At 30.1% G+C, this 12,385-nt stretch overlaps 1 protein-coding gene across 8 annotated transcripts in view; it reads right to left on the bottom strand.

Annotated features, from left to right (window-relative positions):
- The window catches only part of LOC145255614 (pleckstrin homology domain-containing family H member 2-like), a 1,732,783-nt gene that overhangs the window by 1,323,474 nt on the left and 396,924 nt on the right, over window positions 1-12,385 (bottom strand). For 5 of the 8 annotated variants that reach the window (XR_013863868.1, XM_080114121.1, XM_080114126.1 and 2 more), the window contains one exon: window positions 11,819-11,918. The exons of the other annotated variants lie outside the window; for them this stretch is intronic. The gene's annotated coding sequence lies outside the window, so the exon portion shown is untranslated. The remainder of the gene's footprint in view (window positions 1-11,818; window positions 11,919-12,385) is intronic. 8 annotated transcript variants of the gene reach the window in all.

Raw genomic sequence — 12,385 nt, 5'->3', positions numbered from 1 at the left:
TCAATCTATGTTCCCCCCCTCGCCAAACATTCACAAAATCATTTGTCTAGCCAAAACCACTATCAATAATTTCCCACACTCTTTATCTGTGCCTAAACGTAAATGTAGATTCCATGAACAAAGTTTCTTTCTTAGAACTGCACACCTGTGAAACTCTCTTCCATTTGTCTGCTTTCCAGCTGACTAAAATTTGGTCGTCGTTCAACATGAACAAGTTCTTGATGAACCGTCTCCCTAAGTAATCCAACTTAGAAAAATTCCACTACTAATGATTACTACGCTATAATCACATTGACTAATGTACACCCATTAACCCTTATCCTCGAGTGGCCTCTGGGCCTTGATAAGTGATGACTCCTATGTAAAAAAAAAACAAGTGAAGCAGGCATGGCTTCCCGTGAGTGCACCGTGAACGAGGCCTAAAAAAAATTACTAAGTTCAGCATTTGCCGCTCCCCTCCCCACCATGGTGAAAATGAACAAACGGTGCAGTTTTAGGCCTTAGCATATGTAGATTTGAGTTCTGTACCATGCAAAAAAAAAAGAAATGACTAAGTCCATCATTTGCCCTAAAAGTCCTCAAGGCCTTAACATATTTCAATTTGAGTTCAGCACCATGCAAAACTGCTAAATAGACATACACAGAAAATTTTGGACAAATATGGTAAAATAGTCCGAAAAATGGAGTGTTTTTATTAGCCCTAAAAGAGCCCCTGGGACACACCCAAGAGTTATCGCGAAGTATAGACAAATAAAATTATATAGAAATCAGTTAGTTACATCTTTTCAGAAAGTTTTGTAAAAATCCAAGGCATCAGGTTTTTTTTTAATAAGCACAAAAGTGTCAATTTTAGCCATTTTAACACGAAAGGAACCCCAAGGGGGTCAACCAGAGTTTTCCCAGAAAATCGGTTCTTTTACTTTTTTACTCATATCATGTTTAATGTTTGTGCAAAATTTCAAAAAATTCCAAGATGTAGTTATTGAGAAAAGTGCGGACAGACGAACGGATGAACGGACAAGGGTGAATTTACTGGTTCACCCTCCTTTTGTTGAGGGACAAAAAAAATACTCATCGTCTTGTAGCAGATCTTTTACTATTGTCATCGCTTTCTTTGTCTTTATTGGCACCTTCACACCTTTTGGCCCTTTGCAACATATGTGCTTCCATATGTATGAGTTTAAGTATTCAATTCTTTAAAGTGATGATGATGATAATGACCATCATTTAGTTATTCAACTGATCCGTGAATAATATACTCAGAAAATATCCATAAAAATGCAAGCATTGGAAGCTAAAACATTGATAAATTTAAAAAAGAAATTATTTCCATGAAATGTAAAAACAGATTTTTTTTTTTTTTACATTTTATGTGAATAACATCATTTTTTTTCTATTTTTTTTATATCTTTTCTTTTTTTATTTTGTTTGTTTAGTTAGCAAATTAAGAATAAAATGGCTGAAGGGTAACAGAATCTCTAAGAGAAAATAAAAATGAAAGAAATTTATATTGTTCTGATACCGAAAATAAAAAAAATTGATAAAAAAAACCAAAAAAAAACCAGAAAAACAAAATAAAAGAAATGGGATAAGAATTGAAAAAATAAATAAATAAAAATAAATAAAACCAAGAAATACATGATCAGATAACTATAAAAATCGAAAGTAAAAAAGAAAAACTTCTTTCGCCTGAAAAAAAAAAAACAATCTGTAGTCAAATTCAATAATCGTGATAGAGTATAAATCTGCTTCCTTAAAGAATTTTATCTTGAATAATTTCCCCATAAAACAAACTTTCGTTGTTTATGTGCCGAGGTCCTATCACTCTTAATATCGGAAAAAGATATTTCCAAACCAGGTGTTGAGGGGGAATAAATCAGTGCCAAGGAACTCAAAACGGTAATTAAAACTTTCCACCATGCGAGCACTCTCCAACCACACAGCTTCTCCCTATATCGTGGGGAATTACAAAAAGTAAGCAGCAGTGGCAGCTTTAAGCAGGTTGAACCGGTTTCTTCCAAAGAAAGAAGTTTATAGGGAATATAAAATTCACAAGAAGTTCTCAGTCACGTATATATCCCAGGTAGAGAAGGTGATGACATTAGGTTTTTGCAATTGTTTTCAGATGTTGATGTCCTCCAATAGGCAAGGCCAAAAAAAAAAAAAAATGAAAGAAAAATCGTTTTTTGTTTTTTAAAAACGAATTCCATTATTCTTGTGCAACTTTTTTTTTTTCAGAAAAACAAAAACCTGAAGTTTATCATATGAAAAGCAGAATAATATAAAACTTTTTCTACTATTTAAAATAGAATTTTAAATTTTCAAAAAAAAAACAAACAAAAAAACCCAACAAAAACAACAACAAAAAAACAACAAAAAAACAAAACACCATTTACTGCCATTTTTGTATCAACGGATAAATATAATTAAATATTTTTTTAAAGTTTTTTAATCAATTAATTTTTTTGTCTAAAAGAGATTTAGAATAATTTCCTGAAAGAATATGAAAAAAATATTATAGCACAAGTATTTGAATTTCAAAATATTCCATCTTTTATCTCAATATATAGATTTCGCGTGGCAAAATAAAAAATCTAAAATATAATGATAGTTTGAAGGAAACTACGGTAGCCTTTACAAAAAAAAAAGTTAATTTAGTTCTGTAAATTTCCATGTATTAGGTTGGTGCAAAAATAATATCGTTATATATATATATATATATATATATATATATATATATATATATATATATATATATATATATAATTACTTAATTTAATCACATAAAATTAATATATTAATATATGAAAGTATAAATTTATGCGTAAACTTTAAGTATTTATTTCAAAAGTGCTCAATACGTAGGTAGAGCTAGTTAGTAAGTTATAAAATATATATGGGGTAGCTTAATCACCATATATATTTTATAACTTACTAACTAGCTCTACCTACGTATTGAGCACTTTTGAAATAAATACTTAAAGTTTACGCATAAATTTATACTTTCATATATTAATATATTAATTTTATATGATTAAATTAAGTAATTATATATATATATAACGATATTATATAAGCCTGAAGAGTCCTAGAGTGGATTAAACGCGGAATATTCAGTGTAGCTTAATCGCCATATATATTTTATAACTTACTATATATATATATATATATATATATATATAGTTGAAATTCAAAGACAACATTATTTTTGCACCAACCTAATATTTTTTAACGTTTTGACGATTAAGTGAAGAACCAACTGTATAAGGGTTTAATTTTCTTTTTCATAAACGATACACACACACATATATATATATATTTGTTGCCTTCATAACTCCCAAAGTTAAGCAATAGTGAGGCTAGCCAGTACGAGATGGGTGACCATTTTGGGAATGCTAGGCGCCGTATGTGTTGGAAACAACTCCTGCATTTACTGTCACGCTTGATCGTCTTGGCCCTGTCTTGCTATCAGGACCAAGTGTTTCTGGATGATGGCAAACTTGGACGTAATTTTGGAAAAGGGGGAGATAAAAACTGTTAGTATATACAGAATAACTGCTTTTAAGCCTTATGGCTTTCTCCATACGAAGTATTATCACGCAACAACAAATTGCCAAAAGAAATTATAGTATTTTTAATCGATTTTTTTCTTTTTTGGTATCGATTCTTCAAAGCATTTCCTATTGTTGTGGTTGCAAGGTTGAACAATAATTAGTAAGGAAATACAATGAAGACGCAAACAACAAGATAACGCAATCATAAGTGTATTAAAGAAAAGGTATATTTACAATATGTACAAATGACGGTGTCGAGTCAGAGAGTCTTGGTGGGAGGACATGTACGCTCTTCGGCGTCACTTCCGGTGGCATTTGAGTAAGACACACCAAGGCCAACCTAGGCTTGCCATTTATAGTGTTATGTTATTCGCATATGCAAATAAGTGGTTGCCACCACAACACCTATATAATGGCATATTAGCAATATTGGGCTCACTAAAAGAAAATTATCAAGTTATTTTGCAAATATTTAAAAGCAGTATTTTTCGTAAAAATAATCAAAATATAATTTTTTGCTAATGTGAAAGAATAATTATAATTAACACATTCACATTTCAAAACACAAAATAAAAAAAATAAAATTCGGATTTTCAACCTTAAAACCTGATATGTGTGCAGTTGTTTTTTATTTGTTTGTTTGTTACTGAAAGTTGGGCGATTCTACTTATAGACGCTGGCAATAAAAACTGACCTATCAAATTGGGCCATGTCCTATTATCAACCAATCAGAAACCAGAATTGCTCCATAAAATTACTGAATCTTTAGGCATTCCAGGACACAATTCTTTCGTGTCAACACGAGAAAAATATTTGCCTGCAAAATTATAAAGTCTAGGACCTGTACAGAACAGCTACCCATCAAAACCTCTTCTGAAAGTAAACATGTTTTTTAATTCAAAATACAACATAGAATAAGGTCATCAAAAGTGTGGGAAACATTTACTCTTATTCAAAATAATATCAATATGAATATATACAATATTTTTTAATAAATATTAATAAGTGTTTAATAAAAATAATTTCATAAAATGGCTAAAAATATCAATAAATTGTCTGCCAATAATAAATTTATTCAGTGTTAGAAATCCAATCAATGAAACTTTATACACAATATCTGCCTATCTCCCCCTTCCACAAAAAAATCCTTAAAAGAAATAAAAACTTATTGATTTGGGGTCAAATTTTCCGATGGCTCCTATAACATTGTCATAAATACCTAAGTTTCTATCCCATGAAAAGTATTTATGATTTATGTACAAGTTTCTCAATGTTTAATTTGTATAGAAATTATCGGTGAGATACAAACTAAGAAATGAATATGTCCATTATTTATAGATTTTGTTCTACCGCAAAATTATTAAACAGAAAGAAAAAAAAATTACCTCAACAAATTGTTAGTTAATTTTCGAAAAATAACTTTGCTATATATATTACTTATATGTATTTTACTCTTTAACCCTTATCCTCGTGTGACCTCTTGGCCTTGATAAGTGGTGATGCGATACGTAAAGCTCCAAATATCAAAATGAACTCAAATCGACACCATTTAATAAACTCGTTGCATGCTGTGGCTGTATTTTTCAGGCGTTTTAGTTATTGGAATCGGTAATTTAGAAAAGAATCAGTAATTCTATAGGAATCTGGAAAAATATTGGAATCGTCCCATCAGTTATTATATAAAATTTATTTATACAAACATTGCTGGCTACATATGTGCATACATGTTTCTGTAATCACCCGCGTTGGAGGATTACGTCTTCAGGCCAAGAATTATCATCGATAACTCTGCATACATGTTTCTGTAATCACCCGCGTTGGGTAATTATATATATATATATATATATATATATATATATATATATATATATATATATATATATATATATATATATAGCGAGAGAGAGAGAGAGAGAGAGAGAGAGAGATGAAAAAGGAACAAACTGAAATTATATATTCATCAACGTTCGTCTTTATTTCAGGACTTCTTCAAGGCGATTGATTTGGTTTTTCTTCAAATCAATCATTCCAAGGAAGACTTGGAAAACGTTGACGAATATAGAATTTCGGTTTGTTATTTTTTTTTTAATTTCTCCACTACATGGGAACACTATTATCATAATTATATATATATATATATATGTATACATATAATTATATAAAGCTGTCCTAAAATTAACCGTCTATTTTGAAATAGAAATAAGCAAACAGGCTGTAGAGAACAAGAGATAATCCTCTCCAGACGGGTCCTGGATATGACCTTAAACTATATCCAGTGGTGAGGCCCTAGCTTGCCGGCTTTGGGAGCCACCCTTTAATTGCCATTGCTCCCAGGTCCACTCTGACACAGAGTGGTAGTACCTGTTAGGGTCCCAACTATGGGTTGAATAGAAACCGACTTGAAAACAACAAATATATTATATTAAAAAAAAAATTCTTCAAAATCTTTGGATTCGGTATTAAATAACCTGAAAAGGGTTGATATGCCGTAAAACAAAAACAACCAACCAACCTCTCCAGACGGTAAAGTTGATTTTATACGTTGTGTTATTTTTATGCTTTCTCGTATTTATCTGTTTATATACCGTTTGGTTATTTTTTTAATTCATTTTTTATACTGATGAGGATGTCTTCATACTATTTGACTTTTGTTTGTTTGTGTTTTTTGTTATTTAGATTTTTTTTTTTGTTTTTTTTTTTTTTTGTTATTTGGCTTTTGTGATTTTTTGCTATTTGGCTTTTGTGTTTTTGTTTTTTGGTATTTGGTTTTTGTTTGTTTGTGTTTTTTGCTATTTGGTTTTTGTTTGTTTGTGTTTTTTGCTATTTGGCTACGTTCTCATATTTTTGCTAATTCTGTTTTGCTTAGTTTTTACCAAAACGCTCAGTATTTTCAATCTTCTCTGCAGTCACTAGATCGTATTTACACACAAGCTTATGAAGTCACAGCTCAGCTGATGTAATTTACAAGATTACAGCTAGGAAATTAATATTTCCTGTCAAAACATTCCTAACATTACTGCAGGTGTCTAATACCACTTGCACCAAAAAAGAACCCATCGAATTAAGCATAAAGAACATACACACTCATCTAAAAAAACAAAAAACTAACAAAAGATTGCATAGAACATGAAAAGAAATTGAAATCTTGGGAAGATTTTCATCATTCCCCTAATCATAGGAAATATCGAACTTTATATTTGGCGAATATACCCAATGAACCAAGTGTAAAACAAATCTAAACAACCGTGCTTAAAGGGCCGATTAGAATCCTAAGAAGATCTCTCAGTTAGATTCTCTGAATAGCAGTATATATCAGCTCAATCCCCAAAAGCTAAGAAAAAAATTATGTACAGATCTTTTATATAGCATTTTATTCTTTTTGGTTATCACTTATCAAGGCCAAAAATCACTCAAGAATAAGGATTAATAAAATGGATAGATTGACAGTTGAATAATATTTGATGAATGAATATTATGAGAGGATTGAAAATATCTACATAGGACATGTGAAAAACAACAGCCAATCCAGAAAATAGCAATTCTTTCCCCTTTGTCATAAAAATATCGCTCATGGTCTATGTAATCAGCTATGCTGAGTTTCAATCGTCGAATTGATTGTGGCTATTTATTTACTTTAAAAGCCATTCGAGGACAGATGTTAATGAGATGGAGACTGACAGTTGTGTAACATGGTGCATATGAACGCCTGGGAAAATATCAGCAGCAGCAAAGGATGGCTGGCTTGTGAAGAGATATGCAGCAGCAGCAGCCCAAAAAAGCGAATATGCAAATTAGGGAGTATGCACGAGAAGGAAAAAAAAGAAAGAAAAATACACTACATGCTTTGGGGCAAAGTGCGACGTTGAAGTTTTATTTTTATAAATTACTAAAAGTTTTATTCTTATAGATTACTAAATTAAAGTTTTATTTTATGAATTACTAAAGTAAAGTGTTATTTTTATGAATTACTAAAGTGAAGTTTTATTTTTATGAATTACTAAAGTGAAGTTTTATTTTTATGAATTACTAAAGTGAAGTTTTATTTTTATGAATTACTAAAGTGAAGTTTTATTTTTATGAATTACTAAAGTGAAGTTTTATTTTTATGAATTGCTAAAGTGAAGTTTTATTTTTATGAATTACTAAAGTGAAGTGTTATTTTTATGAATTACTAAAGTGAAGTGTTATTTTTATGAATTACTAAAGTGAAGTTTTATTTTTATGAATTACTAAAGTGAAGTTCTGTTTTTATGAATTACTAAAGTGAAGTTTTATTTTATGAATTACTAAAGTGAAGTTTTATTTTTATGAATTACTAAAGTGAAGTGTTATTTTTATGAATTACTAAAGTGAAGTTTTATTTTTATGAATTACTAAAGTGAAGTTTTATTTTTATGAATTACTAAAGTGAAGTTTTATTTTTATGAATTACTAAAGTGAAGTTTTATTTTTATGAATTACTAAAGTGAAGTCTTATTTTTATGAATTATTAAAGTAAAGTTTTATTTTTATGAATTACTAAAGTAAAGTGTTATTTTTATGAATTACTAAAGTGAAGTGTTATTTTTATGAATTACTAAAGTGAAGTGTTATTTTTATGAATTACTAAAGTGAAGTGTTATTTTTATGAATTACTAAAGTGAAGTTTTATTTTTATGAATTACTAAAGTGAAGTCTTATTTTTATGAATTACTAAAGTGAAGTCTTATTTTTATGAATTACTAAAGTGAAGTCTTATTTTTATGAATTATTAAAGTAAAGTTTTATTTTTATAAATTAAAGTTTTATTTTATGAATTACTAAAGTAAAGTTTTATTTTTATGAATTATTAAATTAAAGTTTTATTTTATGAATTACTAAAGTAAAGTTTTATTTTTATAAATTATTAAATTAAAGTTTTATTTTTATGAATTACTAAAGTAAAGTTTTATTTTTATAAATTATTAAATTAAAGTTTTATTTTATGAATTACTAAAGTAAAGTTTTATTTTTATAAATTATTAAATTAAAGTTTTATTTTATGAATTACTAAAGTAAAGAGTAGCGTTACAGTTGAATGAAGAACAATATTATGAGAGGATTGAAAATATCCATATAAGACCCACTCAAAACAACAGCCAATCCAGAAAACAGTAATTCTTCACCCATTGTCAGAAACATTGGTTCTAGAATTTACAGATGTATGTTGGCAAGACACACAAAGGTATGTAGTGTTGTGTTATTGAATCTATATAATTATAAAACTCAAATGACCTTGTAATGGGTGTTGTAATCCAACATCCGGTTTACGACTTCCGGTTGTGCACGTGTACATAAACAAATAATCAACGCGACAATAAAACGTATTGTTTTACTGTGTACGTTTTCAGCGTCCCAATTGTTTTTGTTTTTTTCGTATTTAAATTATCCAAATTTTCGTATTTAAATTATCCAAATTGTTAATACTTTCTGCATTTTTTTTAGATCGTTCATTTCCGCATTACATTTAAGTTATTTTAACGCAATTTTCTTACAAATAAATTTACTTTAACCCGTCGACAACCATAAGAGCATTTTACAACGGCGATTTACCCATCGCCTTCCTTTTTTAATTTATTTACCATTTTTTAAATACACTTTTCTTAAAAAAAAACATTCATACATTTTCTTCTACACTGCCACCATAAATAAATAACCCCGAAAATGTTTTTTTAAATTGCGTTACAAATAAATAATCAGCGCGATAATAAAACGCATTGTTTTACTGTGTACATTTTCAGCGTTCCAATTGTTTTGTTGTTTATTTGCGTTTAAATTAAAAGCTATATCAAAATTTGAATTTAACTTTAAGTATTATGGTATCTGTTCAGTGCACATTTACCTATACGTATGGCAAACCACTTATAATTCAATGGCTGTAAGTTTTTTTTTTCAAAAATAAACAATCATAAATAGAACAACTCACAGAAATCTATCTATATTCTTTTTTCATTTTAATATACTTTCATAGAAATGTTTCTCTTATGTCACAAAAAAATATTTTCTTTACATCACAAGTGTCACGCTCATACATTAATTCCATAGCTAATATAACATACTGACCCAACGGATCACGGGTAGTCTAGTGTATATATAATTTCTAATTTGCACTTTGCAAATGCTTACGAAATTATATATACATTTGACGATTCTTTTGTCTTTGTTCTCCAAATCAACACAGACAAATTTTATCAATATAAAAGTTTATTTAGAATTCATTGTTGACCATTGATAAGTGTGAGAGACGGACAAAACAACTGCGTTTAGCAATAAGTGTGTGTGTTAGACGACGGCGGAACTTGTCACTCACACTGGACGACTGTCGGCTCTCCTCTTTTTACCTCTCTCTCTCTCTCTCCCTCTCTCTTTGTTTATGTTATCCGTGTCTTATAAAGACATCAGCCGACATTCCTGAAATGCAAATATTTAAAATATATAATTATTCTTCTATATCTTGCATTACACAATTTTAACTCCTCAACCTGGAATTTATCCTTTGTTTTTGGTGATAATTACAATTCAGGTCATTTTTATGGAACACAAGAATGTAGATCAAACTAGAAAATTATACATTCAATAACACAACACTACATGCCTTTGCGCGTTTTGCCAACGTGCATCTAAATTCTAGAATCAATGTTTCTGAAAACGGGTGAAGAATTGCTGTTTTCTGGTGTTTATTTTACATTGATTTAATATAGAAAAATGATCCCCCACTTTTTGAAACTATAATTTCTTCATATCTTGGAACCTACTCATTTCCTAGAATTTTAAACGTTATTTTCGTTTTCAGCACCTTTGAAAACTTATATAGTGGTAATTTTAGAAGAAAGATACTGCACCTGGGGCTGTAAAAAAATGCCAAACATAAGCTCTCGATGATCCCCTTAATATGCGACCTTAAGGGCAAATGTCACCTACTCCACGAGTTTAATGGAGAAAGAACGTATTAGTAAAACAGACATTCATTATCATGTTCAAGAGTTTGTGACTGTTTGTATACAACCTAGCATCCACATCGCTTGACTAATTGTCACCAAACTAGATCAAAATATGGATCATGGTCTAGCTTAGAACTGATTTAATTTTGGGAGATTCAGGTCAAAAATCAAGGAAAAGATCAACAACATTTTTCATGGTAACTTTTCATCGTCAAGATTCACTACTTATGCAATATTGTAGCCAATGAAGTCCTTTCTCTTATATGACCTTTGACTGTGACAAGTTCAATAAGGGCCGAAATTCTAAAAGAACTTCAAATTTGTTTGAAATTTAATGCATAGTTCTGACCTTCTTTGATGAACTCATTGGATTTTTGCTCCCCTTGATGTACATACCCCTGACTAACCCTAACCTCTGACTAACCCGACAAGCAGCAAAATTCCACCTCTTCTCGCTTGAGGTCCCTAGATGCAAGAAAGCCTGCTACTCTACTAGTTTTATCTTTAGAATTCCCTCTCTGTTTCTAGCTTCCCTGAATGTACTAAACAGCTGAAGGTTAAATGTCATGTGAACAGACATCCTACTGCTCAACTCCCCATAGTCACATCTGAGACATGATCCCAATTAGTATCCCCTCACGTTTCAACTGGCAATACGCCTTTTTTGCGATAACATCAAAAAAAAAAAAAAAAACACATGTAACATACGAGATGATGGTGGTTTAACGACATATTGACGACCTAAGCGCAACAAGTTTGAAGCTAGTCCATTCCACAGAAACACGATAACCTTTTTATGGTCTCCTCTGTAAGTACCAGATATCTAACTAGAAAGATATCGGAGAAACGAATGCCGACAATAGAATCAATAAATGCGAGATTTCAGCCTGATCAGATGTGTTTTGAGTTATCAACATTTCCATGACATAAATTCAAAACATATTTCACAGATAATACTCAGATAAAAATTTGGTTCATCCTTACTTTGTCAGACGGATGTATGACTTATTTTCTTACTATATGTTAACTTCCTTCAGCTGCCTGTGCATGGATTTTTTTTTGTGGCAAGAGTTGCACAATCTCTAGCCATACCTCTCCTGAGTCGGCGTTGTTAAATACCAATGGAGAGTGGATGTTCAGGACAACTGGAAGCAAATGCCGAGATTAGCGGAGAGCACATACATCGCCTAGAATTCTCAAATGATCACCCATCTGGTACTAGCCAGGCTCAATGTTGCTTAACTTTGGTGATCTGACGAGAAGCGGCACAATCTTGCTATATATAAATATAAATACATGACTTACCTTTGCAATGCGTTTTAGAATTTGTAGGTATCCTTAATTTTTATGTTTTTCTAAATATTGGCACTTAAAAATCCTAAATAAAATTAATCCTCTGAGAATTCTGAAAAAAAAAAAAAGAAGAAAATCCAATAATAATCAAGACATCAATTTTGTTTCGAAAAAGAAATATATGAAAATATCACTTTTGACTTTTTACTATTATCGAGATATCCAGATTGGTACAACCCTAAATGAAATATTTAATAATTGAGAGACATTTTTCAAAAGGACCCTTCAAAATTAGGACACCTTTTTATTCTGCAGAAAACTTCCCAAATACATAAGGACAACTTGATTACAATTTGTAATTAATCAAAGTTAAACTTCAACTTTTGGTTTACTTTTTTATTTATATATAAAGTGAAATTGTCTGTCTGTCTGTCTGTGTACATTTCCCTACCAAAATACTGTCAATTTTCAGTTTACGAATTCGAGATTTGACATAAAGAGTATTGAGATTTGGGAAAATCTTTTTAATCAGTTTTCAGCCATAAATTTAGCTGTCAAAGGGTTAAAGTTCAACGATTT

Source organism: Euprymna scolopes, chromosome 31, assembly GCF_053919585.1.
Source record: "Euprymna scolopes isolate OS-2025 chromosome 31, ASM5391958v1, whole genome shotgun sequence".
In the NCBI taxonomy this organism is placed as follows: domain Eukaryota; kingdom Metazoa; phylum Mollusca; class Cephalopoda; order Sepiida; family Sepiolidae; genus Euprymna; species Euprymna scolopes.
This window is presented reverse-complemented; position numbering and strand designations above follow the sequence as displayed.